General features: G+C 41.0%; 1 protein-coding gene across 2 annotated transcripts in view; it reads right to left on the minus strand.

The window, feature by feature from the left end:
- Nucleotides 1-18,674, minus strand: part of LOC118990412 (ras-GEF domain-containing family member 1B-A) — a 397,813-nt gene that overhangs the window by 203,310 nt on the left and 175,829 nt on the right. The gene's annotated exons all lie outside the window — the stretch shown is intronic.

Genomic DNA, 18,674 nt, shown 5'->3' on the forward strand with positions numbered 1-18,674 from the left:
CACTGATCTCTCTAAATGTTAAAAAGTGCCTGCCCTTCGCCGCTCCCACTGCCACACTCCCCCATATTGGAACATTTATTATGGGCCACAATGAGCCGATGAGGTAAAGATTCTTATTTATCTTCATTTCACAAACAAGGTAATTGTAGCATAATTAGGTTGTCAAAGATTATATACCTTGGAAATAGACCAGAACTCAAAGACAAGCAGTCTGTCTCCAAAACTTACCTTCTCAACCACGCATGGTATTTTCCCTGTATCTTGAAGACGTTATGTCCAAAATGTCAAACACCCAAAATCTTTCAAATGATACTTTTTATGAGCCTGAGTGGAGAAGCGGAGCTTCTCTCCCATTCATGAGCTCTGTGAGTCTGAGCAGCAGTAGCAGGCTTGCTGCTTCTTCCCCACGGTAACTCATCCTCTCAGTGGCTGACATATTTGTGTGGACATTGCCTTGGCCTCATGACTACTAGAAACTCATTTAAGTATTCAAGGCCAGTTGAAATTTACAAGTTCATTCATTTTGCATTATCCTGCCAAGAGTTCAGCTGAGCTATGGGGCGGCCACATAAGTAATATTGATTTTTTTTCAGTAAACCTTCTTTTTCTTTAATTACAAAGCTAATACATATTCTTAATGAGTTAATCGCCATTCTAATCTATCCTCCTGAAGTAACCAATAATAACAATGTGTGTTCATTCTTCCACTTTCTCGATTTCTATACAAACACATATTACATAATATGTAATCACATGTATTACTTATTGTATTTATCATATTATGTATGTACATGTAGAAGTTCTTTCCTTCTTGACATCATGACATCCTACTAAGATTATATTATCAACATCTTTCCAAGTCAATTCATATAGACTGACTCATTATTCTTTGTAGCTGCCTAACATTGCATAATATGGGTGCCCTATACTTTATGTATGCTTTCCTTTATTGACTGATATTTGGTGATTTCCGGGTTTTAATCCTTTTTTTAAGTTTTTATTTGTTTTTGTTGTTAACTGCATATATGTGTGTGTGTGTGCATACACACACATATATACATTAGATATTGCATATGTACCTATATACACATGTATTATGTATATGTATATACATGTGTGTATATATATTTATAACTTAATTTTGGTTGAATAGGGTCAAAAGAATTAAAAGAAACATGCAACAAATAAAGACTTTGACAAGGCTCAAAAATCTAATGCATGTAAATTTTCTCCCACTCTCTACTCATATATCATAAAAATATATTTGCCACCTCCTTTAGAGTTTTGGTTTTGTGTGTGTGTGTGTGAGGCAGGGACAAGCACTAGGGAAAGTCACGAATCTGAGCCAACACATGATCTGGCCCCAAATAATATGTAGTATTAAGCAGAAAACACAGATGTAGAGATACATACCAACAAAAGCATCTTTAATGAAGAGAAATAAGTTTAAGGTTTAGATTGGGTGTGATCTTTAAATTTGATTTGCTGGAAGTTTTTATTTGTGTTTTTATTTTGTCTGTGAGGGTGAAAAAGGGGGAAAGAGAAAGAAGGGAAGAATTTTGGTGGTAGGAGAAAAGAAGAAAGGCAAAGTTGAAAAAGAGGAAAGGTTAATAAAAACAGACACACCAGAATTACGGAGGAAAGGAAGAAAATGGCTCCCAGAAAGAAGCAGCCAGGAGAATGAGGGCACGTGGTTCATTCTTGTTATCACAACCAATTCCAGTTTCAACCTTGACTGACAGCAGCCATGTTGGCAGGACCAGGTGTCCTGGAAGTTCCATGCCGTCTTGATCGGTGCTGCTGCCAGTGTGTCTTAGTTTCTTTCATTTCTATCTCCGTTGGGGATGTAAGGAAAGACATTCTTGCTTGCTGTTCAAATATCACGCCAGTCACGAGAAAGAGGAAAGCCACAGAAGGAGACAGTTCTCACATTCTGTGAGAAGCCCATCTGCAGTCTTTCAATCAAACACCTTCTTCATGACCTTTCATCATCTCAATGCTTTTGTACATCTGAGCATCATGGCATAAGGGAGCCCTCGGCTTTCAGGCTCAGATTTCTGCCCCAGGAAGGTAAAGACTCCGCAAGATTTTGGCCATTACTGTGGGCCCATTACCTAGCCCAGTGCCTGATACAAAGAAGGTATCCAATTAATATGCACTGAGTAGATGCAAAAAAATGACGTCAAGTAAAACTATAGTCCTCATCTCAAAACACTGTTTTGGAAACATCATGCTGAAAAAGCAGCCTCACATGTAATAGTATCACAAAGTAAAGCCAAGCAAGAGAGACAAAAGACTCCTGAAGAGTAGTAAAATACATTTTCTCTCTATTTAGCATATATCTAATTCCCTATTGTCCACTTAGTTTGGCTAAATCAATTCTTCAATGTTGGGCCTTGAACATTTTGAACGGGGTAATTCTTTGTTGGGTGTGTGTGTGCTGTGCATTATAGGATGTTTTGCAACATCCCTGGCCTCTACCCACCAGACATCAGTAGACACGCCCCTCCCCATGTTAGTCGTGACAACCAAAAACATTCCCCGACAATGCCAAATGTCCCCTTGGGGGGGTGCAAAATTACCCCACTTGAGAACAATGGGTTTAAACTCCAAAGGAGTTTATGTTATGGAAATGACATAGTTATGGAAATGATCCTAATTCCCTGGCTAGTGCAACAATTTTTTTCCAGGAAATAGAAGCCTAATGATGGAACTTTCTGTTCTTGTCCAGGATTTCAAGTCTCATGCTCTGTCCTAAATTGGAAGTAAAAATCTGAAGAGTACCCAAATTCCACCCACCGAAGACCTTGTGCAGGCAACTTGAGAGATTAATGCATTTTTAACTAAACTTAAAATACACCACAGGGAAGAGCAAATTAACTAACATGTCTAAGAAGTTGGACACTGGTGCTATAGCCCAGGGGAAATGATCTTTGAAACGACACAATACCATTCAACCTTCAAGAACAGTGTCGGCAACCTGAAAAACAGGAGGTGGGAGAAGTGAGAGCCGGAGGTGGCTGAAACTGGCCTTCCTAAAACACTTAATGCTCTAAATGCCACATTTGTAGAAAGGAAACACTTGAGCCAAAGAACCAATGTATGGTGAACTCTCCATACCCAGAAGGAGTGTGAAAGAGGTATGGCACGGGTCAGTGAGAGTCCACATCCTTAATTTGGCCATTTTCTAAAGAGATTTCACATGCATGCTTGGTCAGTCTCATACTGTTCCTGTCGAAAGACATCAACTGGCAGTCCAGTTCCCTAATTGCAGCCATTGTAAATGGCATTGGGTGGGCTTTCTAAACTTTCCCTAACATGTTCACTTTACTGGAAATAAGACTCAGAGTATGGAGAGTTGTCCATGCTGGGGCTTTCCTGAGTGTTGCATCAATATTTTTCTACTAAAGAGGAAACTCCTCATGAGTGTCCTCCACCAAAGTTGCCGGAAGCTGCGTTTGTCACAGGGGCACGAGCGCAATGGAGCACAAGGACGTTTTTAGAACACTGACTCACTTCTAACCCTGTTGACAGGATGACCAGCATGGTGTGAACAGTAACACATGGACAGTTGTAGCAATTTTCCAAAATGCATCTAGAAAGTTGAGACCCCACTCTTGTTCATTTATACACTGATGCCTGAAATTTCACTTATTAGAGTTTAATTTTTAGCGTAAGGCTTTCAGTCACAGTAGACAAACCCTTGAGGGATGCTGGGGTGTGAGGGGCACTGAAAAGGGGAAAACTAAAATCCATTGGTCTGTTACACCTTCAAGGGAATGAGTGTATCCAACAGACACTAAAATATAATTTCAAAAGTAGATTTAATAGGAAATGAAAACTTACATCATGAGGACATTGGATACTCATTGGTGATGAAAAATGATCTAAAGACACAGATGATGGGTCAGGCTCCCTAAAAAGCAGACTGTGGAATGGAGATGAGCTTGCAGATTTACTAAGGAGTGCTCTTGGGATCTCCACTTATAGAAGGAAAGGGAAGGGTGCAGGTCTGAGCAGAGGGAGAGGCTAGGCTGTGGTACAAACAAAGGTCTCAGTCAACCAAACAAGGAAATCTGAAGATGGGATAGACCTGTCTGGATTGGGGTGAGGGGAAGGGCTGCCCTAGGAAGCGGACACGACCCTGGTGCTTCTCGGGCAAAGGCAGTTTCCTGAGAGGACTGATGGCTGAAAGGAGCTTAGCAACAGGGAGGTCTGCATGGCGCATTGCTGCATCCACTACAATATATTGTATTTTGACACTTTTGCTAAGGACAGATACTGGCTGTGGCTGATTTACTCTAGTTGAACGTGACCCCTCATTAGAGCTTACAATTTTTCTGCTCTTTTATGTTAGAGTCGTTGGACAGATAAACAAATGGACCACTTGCTCAGGAGCCCAGGCATTTAATTCTTGTCACTTCCTGAGAGACCTCCTTGTGAGCTTATGATGGATCGCTGACCTTGAGGTCTTGAATTTTTCACTGTGAAATGAGGAAGCCCATATACACTTTCTTTTAGGGAAAAAGAGCCCTGGCAAATTTGGAGAAAATGAGCCTGATTTTATCAGATACACTGTTTCGAAATCAATGAGTGTACCGCCCCCTTCTTCCCTCCATCCTCTGAGGAAAGAATTTTTGACTGAATAACACAATCTGCGCTTGATTATCTGCCCAGGTGAGAGAGTTTTACAGATGATCCACAAAAGCACAACTTATAAGATAGCGTTACACCTGACGTTGAGACACATTAAATAATGGTTAACTTAGAAGCCTGAGGTGCTTAAATATGTCTTCCTTAAATTAATAATAACAACCATGTGTAGAAATATTTCAGTGAGCAGGAAGGCCAAAGCAATTGAAAAAAAAGAGTGACTTGGGCTAAAAACTGTTAAGGCCTTGGTCAGAGACCCCAGATGGAGGACCAGTGACTGATGGTTCATCCCGTCTAGCTACAGAAGGAGACTGCTGGAAGGGCCACTGTTTTCCCTGTCTCACTCTGGGGATGCTTTGCAAAGATTGAACACTGAAAAGAGACTCCATATGTTCTGTACTCCTTTTCCAGGGAGAGTATACCTCTGAGAGTTATTACAATGCTATTTTATCCCCATTAAATTCGGTTTAGAAAAAAACAAATAGATATAGTCTATCTCTACTGAGCCAATTTCTGCCATGGAATGTCTATAACTAAGATTTATATTTTATAAACAGCAAACATGTGACACAATTAAATTGGAACAGTCGGGTGCAAAAGAAGAGAATTGCATTAAGTATTAGATTATAAAAATTAAGGAATTCAGCAACGAAATCTCTGAGATAGATGGTCATGTTATGAAATTTTATTTCAAGCATCGGTTCCTTTGAGTGTGTGTGTGTGTGTGTGTGTGTGTGTGTGTGTGTGTTTCATCACCAGCCAGACACCACCAAACGAAGGCCAGCCAGTCATGATAAATGGTCCGATGCAGCTGAAAGCTAAGAACCATGTAAAGGAATGATGCCTGCATAAAGCATCTTCATTTGATACCTGCAATTTGCACCCCACAGACACACTGGGTGATTTCTTACCCATTGATGGATGTCCCGACGAGGTCTCCTTGTATTACTAACAATTCGGAAGTCTCTTACACTTGAATTGATGGGTCCCAAAAGTGCGAACTACTTGGATGCTTTCATGGACATTTTAGTTGGCCAATTTTAGGAGAGCTAGTATAAATTTCCATTTGGTCTTCATATTTAGTGGATTACTATTGATACATGTAAATACCACTGAAAATAGTGGTATCCCTCCAGGCAAAGTATGGTATTCATATATTTTTTAAACTACATAGTTATAAAACACAACCAGCTAAGGAAAAAATTATACCCCTGACTAAATGATAAAATTACAGTGTTTTCTTGTAGTCCATGAATACTGAAAATTTCAATTAACCAAGTGAAAAGCCATTGAATATGCCAGCAGGATTTATAGCCCAGACTAATGACCATCATCTGCATCCTATTTAGCTAATGAAGGTTTGGAACACTTGTGAATAATTAAGGGAAAGCTGATGGGAGAAATTTGAACCATGGAAAGATCAAATCTATTTATGTCTGCATTTAAAACTAAACATATCTAATAGTTCACTCAATCAAGACATAATGTCTGTTCGTTTGGGATAAAATAGATTCTCCTAAGTTAAGGAGGTAGGTTAGCTTCCAAAACATAAAACTCATTCCTCATTTATTTATTTGGTAAATACTTAGTGAACGCCTACCATGTACCTCTGCCCTTGTGGGTCAAAATGACAGCGCCACAATTTCCCTGATGTTGGCCCCCCACTTTCCCCCTTCTACCTTAATTAAGTGTGCAGTTTGGGGTTTCAACTCACCCAAGTAACCACCGTCCACCTGTCTGTCACAATAGTCGTGGCATAGCTGCAATCCAGGGGCATGATGGGTGTGCTACAAGGTACCTGGCTTATTCTGAGGCCCGGCAGGGCAGCTAAGGGGTGAGCCTCGGACTTATTAATAGGTAGGCACTTGTGTGAGGCAGACTGAAGACTGTTAGAGGGAAGGCAACACCTGATAAACAGGAGTAGCCAGAACAGGAAACAAGCTCAGTGCTGCTTGGCTGAATTTCACTGAATTGTTTACCAGTCATTTCACTCAACTGCTGTTATCCCACTTCAGTAGGGAGCACCTTCAAACTCCCTCTCTCGACCCTCACCATAATCGCCAACAAGTTTGCGTTTGACGAGGGCTCTGCTTCAAGGCCCTGCAATCCTAGGACCTATGTCACTGTTGTGGGAGTCAAATGAGGGTGGTGACAAATCCATGTCAGGTGCACACGTTACTGTCTTTCAGAATCACTTCCATGTCTGAAAGGAAGGCCAAGTACAAGAAAATCAGTAAAATCAGAGCCTGCACAAACCCATTTGGGCATAACGTTAAGCCAGTAGATTTCAAATGTAATTGGCATGAGAATAACCTGGGGGGCTTGATTTAAAAAAAAAAAACAGAGGTTCTGATTCGGGAGGTATGGGATGAGGCCCAAGAATCTATCTGCATGTTAACACATTTCCAGGTAAGGTTGATGCTTCTAGTCTGAGAACCATACCTTGAGAACCAGTGGTCTGAGATACACCCAAAGCAAGTTAGCAGTAATGATAACTATTGCCTTTTATAACCTCACAACAGAAAAATAAAGTATTTTTGACTGGAATTTTCATAGAATGATTTTTAATTAGTAACAATACTAATAACACCTTCTGACATTCACAAAAAACTTCCAATTCCTAGAGCTCCTTGACACATATTGTTTCACTTGAACTTCCAAACAACTCCATAAAGTAGTTGTTATACTGTCTATAGGATACTAAGAAACTGGGAGGTCAAGTGACTTGCCCAAGTTTTCTGAAGTAGTAAGTGCTCAGACCAAGACTCAGATCATTGTCCTTCAGATGCGCTTCTAGGACAGAGTGTGCTACCAAAATTGTACTCTGGGATTATCAGAGAACAGTATGAAATTCACCTAAACACTAACAATGTGAGGTTGCTCTCATCTCACATTGTTGTCAAAGGTGCTTTACTCATAAATCAGTATAAATTTCTACGTTCTCAGCATTGCTAATTTGCAGCATTAAAAGCTGAAAAGACTTTGCATTCATAGTGAATTTTATCAAAGTGATTGAAAAACCTCCCTTGAAGGAAAGGGCTATGGTGAACAGAGTCAGAGAAATGTATATATAAAGTCCAGATACGAAGTTAAGGTCAGCAGTAACTGTAATCCCTGGGAAGAGAACACCATTGGGCAGAGAAGGATTAGTTTCTTAGTATCAGTTCCCCCTTCCTGCAGCGAGTGAATCTTTGATGTTTCCAGATTAGCAGTTTGGGGGTAGAAAATCTGTAGGAAGCTCTGAATCTGCATGGAACACAAGGAGTTCCACAGTTTACAAACTGCACAGGACTTAAAGGTAGGACTGGGGATGCAGTCCACAAACAGTCCCCTAGAACCCCTCCTTTGGCTGTGCCCTCACACCCCGACCCTGCCGAGGAAGATTCTGTGATGCCAGCTAGATGCTGTGCTCTGGAGCAAGGGGAAGAGAAGCTGCTGGACATTTGCCATGCACTTCCCCACAGTATTTGACGGTGGCCAATTTGTGCCAGGACGAGAATGCATAGCCTCCAAGAACACACAGCAAAATGCAACTGCCTACTGTGTGGGGTCAAGCTTCATCCCACATGGTTGCAGACCAAGTCTCCCTAAAAGTCATCAACTTAATAGAACAAGGCTAAGGGTGCCTACTCCAGGCTGTCTCCTTCTTTTTCCACAGTGTCTAATTCGACATGGTGAATGCTGAAGGAAGATGGAGTGAAGGGATTGAGACAAATAGGAAGAGCAGAATATTTCTGCATATTATGACTTCAAAAGAATAGTGAGGAAACTTTATATTAAAATTCTACGTATATCAGCATCTACAATTTTTGAGTCAATAGCTGTGGGATTTAAATAATAAGACACCAATTATCTTGAAAGATTACTACTCAATATTAGGGAAATACTAGGGAATTTAGATCCTTAAAAGGCCTCCAAATCTCTACTGTACCTTACACAAACTCCAATGGAAGTTAGCAGAAGTGACTCTGCATCACACTATTTAGCCATTGAGGCCAGAGGCCAACTCTTAATCATCTCTGTACCCCATATTTTAGCACAGTGATGTTCACAGGGGTGAGGATGCAGAAGGGACTTCATGAAGGAGGTAAGGGAGAAAGAGAGGAAAAAGGAAGAAGAGGGAAAGTGGCAAAAAAAAAAAAAAGAAGAAGAAGAAAGATGTAGGGACAACGTACTATATGGGAAAAGTGTCATGAGTTGAATTGTTTTCCCCAAGAGAAGACACTGATGTCCCTAACCCTTAGTACCTGTGAAAGTGACCTTATCCAGAAATAGAGTGTTTGCAGATAATCAGTTACAACAATGTTTTTAGGGTGGGTTCTAACCTAATATGACTGGTATCCTCACTTAAAAAGGGGCAGTTCGGTCACATGCTAACAGAGGGAAGATGAGGTGAAGACAGCCGTCTGATGGAGGCAGAGACTGGACAAATGCAGCTGCAACACAGGGACGAACAGCTGAGACTGACAGCCACCATCGGGGCCAGGAAGTGCCAAGGAAGGATTCTGCTCAGTCTCAGAGGGAGCACGGCTCTGCTGGCACCTTGACTTTGGACTTCTGGCCTCCAGAACTACAAGACAATAAATGTCTGTTGTATCAAGCTACCAGTTCGTGGCACTTTTTATGGTGGCCCTGTTGAACTAATGCACAGTCTATGCACCAGGGGGTCTCTATTTACTTGTCATCTGTAACAATAGTTGACAATCGCTCCCTGAAAAAAGGCAATGGTAAATATTTTAGGCTTTATGGGCCCTAACGTCTCTTCACAACTCACCTCTGTCACTGTCATGTGAAAGGAGCTGTGGACAAAACATAAGTGAATAAGTGTGTCTGTGTTCCAATAAAACTTTATTTTATGACACTGAACTTTGAATTATATATATAATTATATATATAATTCATATATAATTTATATATAATTATATATAAAATTACATAATTTTCATGTCATGAAATATTATTCTATTTTTGCTTTTTTCGCAACTATTTAAAAATGTGAAAACTACTCTTAGCTTTCAGGCTGCACAAAAACAGACAGTGAGACCCCACAAGCTGCAGTTTCTCCACCCTTGGGTACAGACCTAGGAATCAGAAACACCTGGCTCTAGTCCTGGTTCCACTAATTATTGTTCTTGTGACCTTGATTAAATCACTGGCTTCCACCTTCAAAAGAGCATCATAAATTTTCCCTACCCACCTGGAAGGTTATTATGAGGATATGATGGAAATCATGTACCTTAAAATACTCTGCATATGGTAATGGTATTAATATTTTGATATAGTTAGCTCTGTCTTACTCTTTAGAAATAAATATTACCACGAAGGCCAGGGTGCTGATCAACTGACTCTGGGTCGGGGAGCCAGGGCAGAAGAGGAGCAAACACAACGGCCCCTTTAATCGCCCACATGTCCAGAGAGGTCAGGGAAGAGGACGAGAAGACGCAGATCACAGGTAAAGCTGTGGGCAGACAGAGGACGCTGATGCAAACAGCAAGTCCGAGGATAACGCTCATCGCCTTGGTGACCCTGGGCTACTGCAGAACCATGAATTTCTTGTTTTAGGGATGTTCCGGTGCAGATCGGGCCTGCTGCTGGGAGGCTGTACTGTAACTCAGTTCCCTGGATCATCATTCTAAACAAACATTCATCATCCACTAAAGCTCTTTTGGCCATCTTTAGCCCATTTCTACAGTGCCAACAGCTGACAAAGCTATAAATATCACCCTGCATGCAGAACTGTCTTCCCACTCACCGCCACGAGAATTGGAACACTGCCACAGTACGTGCTCTGTGGGGGGCGGACTTGAGCTGAGAGCTTCAGATTTTCAGGTCTGGCACAGGGTAAAGCCAAAGAAAGCACTAAGGAATAAATAAAATAGTTCACAGGAGGAATAATCATTCTGCATACACTGCATAGGGCTGTTGACCTCCCTGGAACAGTGTTATGCCCTAAAGGAACTGACAACTAATCGTTCCAAATTACTAGCATAACCCACCATGATCATAAAGCCTTAGAAAGTAGGGGCTTTTATTCCAAATTAATTATCCCAGTTCTCCATCATCCCTAAGACTGCATTGACTTGAGGTGGANTAGTTCACAGGAGGAATAATCATTCTGCATACACTGCATAGGGCTGTTGACCTCCCTGGAACAGTGTTATGCCCTTAAGGAACTGACAACTAATCGTTCCAAATTACTAGCATAACCCACCATGATCATAAAGCCTTAGAAAGTAGGGGCTTTTATTCCAAATTAATTATCCCAGTTCTCCATCATCCCTAAGACTGCATTGACTTGAGGTGGAGAGAAGTGCTGCCACTAAACTTTTTCTCAGCCCCTGAGCCCCCATACTCATGTTCAAAGTGAACAGAAGAGAATCTGCATCCTTAGCCAACTCCTGGCTGCTACCAATATAGGGTGTCTCATCATGCCCATTGCCCTCCTTCCCATTCCCTTCTCCCCCCTGGCACATGAGCACCACCTGCCTTCAGAAGAACAGAGAAAAAGCCATGGTTGTTGCGTGTCCCTCTTGAGATCAGGTAGCTTAATAAAAAGGCACAGGCTCAAACTCCAGCATTGCCCCTTATGTGGACTGGGGTACACCACTTAACTTCTCTGAGCCTCAATTCTTTATCTGTAAAATGGGAACGAGACCATTTACCTCAGAGGTTTTTTTAAGAATTTAAGAGGATAGTAGCTATTATTATTACTTCTGAGAATTCTGAACTTCTCCAGTTCTCTACAGACTTCACAAATGCCTAATTATAGGGCTCTATCAGTGCCACTAAAGACATAATTGGGGATGGGGGAGTAAGGGAAAGGCTACAAGGTTCCATGAAGCCCGGGCTTTAGTGGAGCAAGTGGCTGGGAGCAGGAAGGAGGGATGAGTATTTTCTTCCCTTGAATGATCTGTAGATTATTATGGTATATATTGGCAACTTCTTGTGCTCCTTGTCAGACTAGCTAATTACTTATACTGTGAATACTGTGCAGTATCTGAGAGAAATAAAAGTGATGTGAATGATCATTTTCAACACACACACAAACATATGCACATACAGAGTTGTGCTTGCAAGTCTGACATTGAGAAAACATTCCAGGAACTTCTATAGCTTACCCTCCAGAAAAACATGATCTTTCCTGCAGCAGGAGAAAAAGAATGTAATCAGGAAAAAAATGTTTTTTTCTTAACTTGGAAAACTACTTGTCAGCTAGACAAGAAAACAAAAAACATGACACCACACCCTCAGTTATGTGGGGAAATTAAAAACCTCCTTCAGGCCTCTCAGGAAGATGGGGACTGAAACTGAAGACCACCTTGGGCACTAAAGTCGAAGCAGTCAGCCCTGGAAGAAACTGTGGTTGGCGAGGTAAGGCTATCTTCTATCACGAGGCTTTAACGCAATGCCTTCCTTTCTCTTCCTTTTTCAGAGGTATTCCAGGTACCAATACACACCTAAGTAGATCCATGTTTACAAAACAAAACACCAACTACGTTAATGTGTAATACCAGCTGATAAAATATCCTAATGTGTAAATTTGGTAAGTGGGGGCAAGGGGAGGAAGAAGGTCAAGGAAGAAAGACATTTTCGTAATGACTGGCTATCACAAACCATTTAAACAGATGCACAAGAATGGAGGTTGTGATGGGCTCCTGTTTTAAAGCCCAGCCCTGCCATTAGTGAATGAGAGGTGATGTGCCATTATCTCCAACACGCTCAGCGATGGTTTGACAGGAAATCGATGGCCACCCAATTTACCACCCACCACAAATAAAAATAAGAGATCTGCCTTGCCATAAGCACATCTCATAATTAGAACGACGACAGATGCAGTCCTTACCCTAGTTCTAAATGGCTGCATATTTATTTCTTCGGAGAGTTTATTTTGAGTTCCACCTGCAGAGCTCTCCAAGAGAAAGGCTAATGAGAGATGATGAAAGTGTTCCCTAGGGCTTGGGGAAATCCCAGGTTTTTTCCCCCTCATTTCTGTCCAAGTGCCCTGGGCCCAGTGATTCAACAAACATTACTGAGCACTGGGTTGCAGACATTGGGCTGGGTCCTGCTGCGGGCGTAGAGATGAAGGAGATATGAAATGTGCTTTGAAGACATGACAAGCAAATCTCTGAAGCTACCCCGAATCTTTGGAGAAGATCCACTGAGTTCTTAGCCTGGTTTTCTTCTCTTCTGCACCTTCCACCTTTCCCGTGTGATCTCATTTGGTTTGATGCTACTTCAGTAGCTTGCACATAGTTCTACAATAACCCTTTCCGCACTACCTATACTGAGTTTATCGATTATGTCCCTTGTCCCAGGAAACTCTTTGGAAGCACCGGCCATGCTAAACTCTTCTTAATGTCCTGTTCTAAATGTCGCAATGGCTGGTACATAGTATTTTTTTAATTTGTTGAATATGAACATAACCCATCCATTTCTATGGCTTTCATCATTAGCTATATTATGATTATTCAAAATGTGTATGTTCATCCCTGATCCCCCTCCCAAGCCTTAAATTCATTCTCCCAATTGCCTATTCGGTATCTCCACTGGATTGTCCCATAGACGTCTATGACTTGACTGGTCCCAAACTGAACTTACTGTAGTCCTCTACTGCAAATGTCTCTGTCGTTATTGTGGTTAATAGTGAGACCATCCAGTCCATCTTTCAAGTACAAATCTCAGTGGGTTTTTTTTTTGAATCTTCTCTCTTCCTTACCCACCGCATCCTATTGGTTCCACTACAGAAAACTCAAGTCATAAAGTGTTTTATTTTGTTTTTTCCTGACAGGCTGCACTACCACCTTAGTTTTGATCATTGTCACCTCTTATTTAATTTCCCACCAGATTTCCATGTCACTAGTCCCTCCTCTACAATGCCCCCAGAATATCTACTTAAAACTAATTTGATTCTACAAGTTGGCAGTTTAAAGATCTCTGCTGGCTCCTAAATGCCTGCAAGAAAATGCCCTTGCTTCTGAGAGTGGTACCTGTTGACAATCTGACCACACCTGACTTCATCCGGACAGACGCCAGTGCTTTCCACTATAAACCCTGTAGGTCAGCCACACGGCCTGTCCAACTGTCCTGTGGACAAGCCAGGGAGACCTCCCAGTCCTTGCCTGTGTTATCTTAGTCCTTCTGTCTGAAATCCCTTCCCCTAATTACCTGGCAAATTCCCACTTCCCTTTCCAAAGACTTCTATCACTTCCCCAGGAGTGGTTACTGGTTTCCCTCTCCGTGTTCCTGGAGTCCTTAATTCTCACATATTTTACAGTTTTCTATGCAGTTCTTACTAACTATACTTAAGAGTCAGTGAATGCTAAAGAAGTCAACTTCATTCATCCCTGGTACCTCTGACATGGCCTGTTACATGGAACACAGTCAGTGGCTGTTTGATAAGATAAGGAATGAGTCACTAATTTGATAGTCTAAGGCGAGTTGTAGATCTAGGTAGGCACCAACTGTGTACAAGGGTGGCTGAAGCCATGATTATGATTAAGAGTACCTACCCTGGGAACCAACGGACTGTGGTTCAATTCCCAGTCAGGGCACATGCCTGGGTTGCAGGCCAGTTCCCAGCAGGGGATGCATGAGAAGCAACCATACATTGATATTTCTCTCTCTCTCTCCTTCCTTTCCCCTCTAAAGATAAATAAATAAAATATAAAAAACAACAACAAAAAAAGAGTACCTAGGAAGGTGTGTAGTTACAAGAAATAAGGGACTGGAACAAACCTCTAGGGAGGGTTGACATTTATTATTAAAAAAGAGAAAGAAGGACCATCTAAGGAAATTAAGAAAAGCAGTTAGAGGGTGAGCATAGCCAGAACTATGCCAAGATTAGCACCTCCTCAAAGAAACTCTCCTTGATCTCTAAAATCAGAGCTAGAATCCCTTCCTATGTGTTCCCACCTCATCCCCCAGTTTTCCCAGACTGCTTGCCACAGCACGCTTTAACTGCCTGTTCATCTGCAGGTTCAATTGCCCTCCTGGATCAGTAGCTCCCAAAGGCAGGGACTCCGTCTTATTGACAGCCTATGGCTGTCTGTGCATTGGCACAGAGCTAGTGTCCGATAAATATTTGTTGAATAATGGAAGGGATGAATAATTAAAGAGATGTGTGAAATGCAGATAAGAAATCACTTAAGATAAGGATTAAAAGATGCCTCATGATTTTAGTATTTGGGAAGATACTGCGTTACTCCTCTTCTTTTGTTTTACCACATATACCCATGTAACTCTCATTAGTTTCAATATCCAAAGGTTCAAGATTTGACACATAATATAGAGCTCTGTCATTGTCACTTGGCCTTCCCTCCCAATCTGATCACTTTTTAGAGGGGTGGATGGCTCTCAAAAGGTACAAATAATTTTCACCCAGATAACATATGATAGAGTGATTACCTCCCTTAAAAGGCGGAAAGTTAAATACATCATTTTGAAACTGCTTTAGCAAATAGTATTCTCTTCAAGCCAAAAAATCTTTAACTAATTATAATCAACCCATTTCTTAGTGACCTTGAATTTTGGGCTATTATATGCAGTATATGTTACCATCATATGCCCTGTATTTGAAGAATCCTTGCAAAATAGGACAACAGATTATTTATCACCATAAGACCCCAAGTTACTGACATAAAAAGGGTAATTTGATAATAAATCCCTAGACAAATGAATGGAACAGAACCTCTTGCAGATTGCTAATGTTTTGGTTTTTGATTTACAAATGAGGAGAACTTGAAATAAAGAGGATCAGAAATGGGAAACATAAGTATACCCTGCAGACAACAAACGCCCTTGAGGACATGAAGTGGGAACTTAGAAGGGAATGTACTTTAGTAACTTGGGAGGTTTGCTGGGAATTGGAAGTTTAGCTACCCCGTGTCTGTGCAAACACAATGACTATCAGTGAACTGCCTTCTTCCCTCTCAGCCTTTCTTGACTCTACTGCTGTTATTTGCATTATGCGGACAGTTAAGGGACATCAACTAAATCCTTTCTATAAATGACATGTTGCGTGTAGCCCAAATTTACAGAACACTTGTCAGCTCATTGCAAACCTGTTCTAAAGTTGATATACCAGCTTTCTGTAAGCCAGAAACTCGAAGGGAATACATTTTTTAAAAAAATTTAAGGCATTTAAAACACTATTTCCTAGAGTGGACTGTGAGAAGACCAAGAAAATCCAAAAGCCCCAGATGAGTCATGCTATGCCCCACGCTGCCTCTTGAGCACCACTTACTCTCAGGAGCCCAGTGGCCTCACAGGGAAGCAATTCATGCCTTGGGAACATGAAGCCTCACCCCATCTTTCTGATTAGAAGCATTGAGGTTGGAGTTCAGAAAAACCATTTTTATATTGCTTAATTGAAGATCTCAACATTTTTAACGTCGAGAAAATACTATATTTTCTTCAAAGAAGGCTAAGTTCTATGGGCTGTTAGAAAAACCTTCAAGAGTTAAAGGGAAGCAGTGTACCTAAACTATCAATGTAACATGGTAGAAAAAAGTATAAGATATGTAGTTAGAATACATAAGCACACTGTTTTGAACAGTGACCCGTATGAGCAATATCACTTTGTACAAGTTACTGGACTTTCTGGGCCTCAGTTTCCCCAACTACAAAATGGAAACACCTGAACTCTGTACTTTTTTAGGATGGATGTGAGACACCACTAAGGTCCCTGCCTTCTCCGTTGGTACTTCTTGGTCAATAAGCCTGTCCTTACTTTGAAGTCTGATGAGTTACGACCTATCAAAGTGTCAGGCACACGAAGTCTGGACCAGTGACATTATTTGACCTAATTTTTCTGTCAGGCTAGTGGAGGTAGCATGTTGTGGGTTGAATTGTGTTCCCCAAACATATGTCCAAATCTATACTCCAGTGTCTGTGAATGTGATCCTGGTTAGAAACAGGGTCACTGCAGATGTAATCAAGTTCAGATGAAGCCATACTGCACTGGAGGGATGGGGATCCCTAATCCAATGACTGGTGTCCTCACGAGAGTGCTTTGGGAAGATACAGAGAGACACAAAAGGCAGGAGACTCCATGAAGGCAGAGGCAGAGACTGGAGTGATACAGCTGCAAGCCGCGGAATGCCAAGGAGTGCCAGGAGCCACCAGAAGCCAGGAAGAGACAAGAAAGGATCTTTCCTCAGACCCTTCAGAGGAAGTGTGGCCCTGCTGACAACTGAATTTTGGATACGTAGGCTTCAGAGCTGTGAGAATATGAATTTCTGTAGTTCTAAGCCAAAGAAAAGAGCCCACATCACAGCATGATGAGGGTTACATGACTCTATTATACACAAAGCACCTAGCTCAGATGCCCAGTGGACACGGAAGAAATACAATAACTATTGCATTTTCTTCCACCTGAACCCCTTTTAAAAATTAGACTAGAAACAGAACTTATTTGTCACAAATTTTTAACACAAGACTGAACTCTAATAAATTAAGATGGATGAATAGACCATTTTATCAGATAATAATATTTTATCATATAAAAGATACCACTGATTATAATACATCACTAAAAAAAGTACTGCTGGTTATAATTATATGTCACCTTTGATTTTATGAAGTGTCACAACTTCAGAAATGTTAAAATATAAAAACATGTGCATATTTTCATACAATCAGTGAAATATAGTAAGTGTCTAGGATTCCAGATAAGTTGGGAGATAAAACAGAAGCAAGAACCAGGAAAAAAAGACTCCTATTTCCTTCATTGACTCTTTATCTTGAGAGGAAAAATTGTGAAGGTTTAGGCCAAAGAGTCAAGCCACTGCTCAGCTGGGAGTTCCTTTAAACACAGTTTACCCAGTTTCCACCAGTAACTAGATAGGCAGAAAGAGCATTTGAGAGAAAAGGCAAATGGAAAAGGTAAAGAACATTTTAGAAGGTTTTACCACCTTTTTAAAAAACTCACAATTTCCATCTTTGCATTTTTTAAAATGTTTGAGTGTACAAATTAAAGTGTGTAGTTCAAACCTATGAGGAAACTACAAGGTAGTTCTCAGGCTTGTGGAAAATTACTAACTTACAGCTGTCCTGACTACTTAGTTATATAACCTATAGCGACATTTAGTGGTGGCTTCCTCAAATTACAACCAGGTGCCCCAAAGGGGTAGGACAAAGCTCAAATGGAATTTGAGTGGTGTCTCCATTATGTTGCCTGACAGCAGTTATTAAGGTGTCTTCTGGAGGTGGCGCCAGAAATGGTGGCAGCTCGTGTTGTTGCAGTTTTATATTTTATATAGTTTGGTATTTTCTGCATACCTCTACTTCACAATGGAATCATGGGGCTGGAAGCTACCCTAGGGCTTATCTAAGCCAATTCTCTCATTTGCAGATTAGAAAACTATGATTGAAATATGCTAGCCCAAGGTCATACAGCAAAGCAGGGGCACATGCAGGTCTTTAATCAGGCCTTCCAATTCCAAAGGCATTGCTGTCTCCATTAAATTACTCTACCGTTTATAAAATGTAGATTAGAATATTGTTTATGCATATTTTTCAACACATTCACTACACAGTTAGTGTGCGATTAAGTATATTAGAAGGGAATGCACAATTCTGTTAGAAAGTTTTAAATTAATTAGGGACTATAACATAATAAACAAAGTCAATAAAAACTAATAATGAGCCCTGGCTGGTGTAGCTCGGTGGATTGAGGGCGGGCCTGCGAACCACACGATCGAAGTTCAATTCCCAGTAAGGGCACATGCCTGGGTTGCAGGCCAGTTCCCAGCGGGGTCTCATGAAAGGCAACCATACATTGATATTTCTCTCCTTCTCTCCTTCCCTTCCTCTCTAAAGATAAATAAATAAAATTTAAAAAAACTAATAATGAACATTTTTATATCTCTGACTACCCTATTATCCCCATTTTACAGGTGAAGACATTGAGTCATAGAATTGCTGGTGCTTACTAACTCAAACAAAAAAAGAAAAAGAAAGAAGAAAACCCCCAAATTACACAGAAAAGTGAATGCAGTCATAACATACTACATGGTTCAGCT

Source organism: Sturnira hondurensis, unplaced genomic scaffold, assembly GCF_014824575.4.
Source record: "Sturnira hondurensis isolate 20B ecotype Veracruz unplaced genomic scaffold, ASM1482457v3 Scaffold0007036, whole genome shotgun sequence".
NCBI lineage: Eukaryota > Metazoa > Chordata > Mammalia > Chiroptera > Phyllostomidae > Sturnira > Sturnira hondurensis.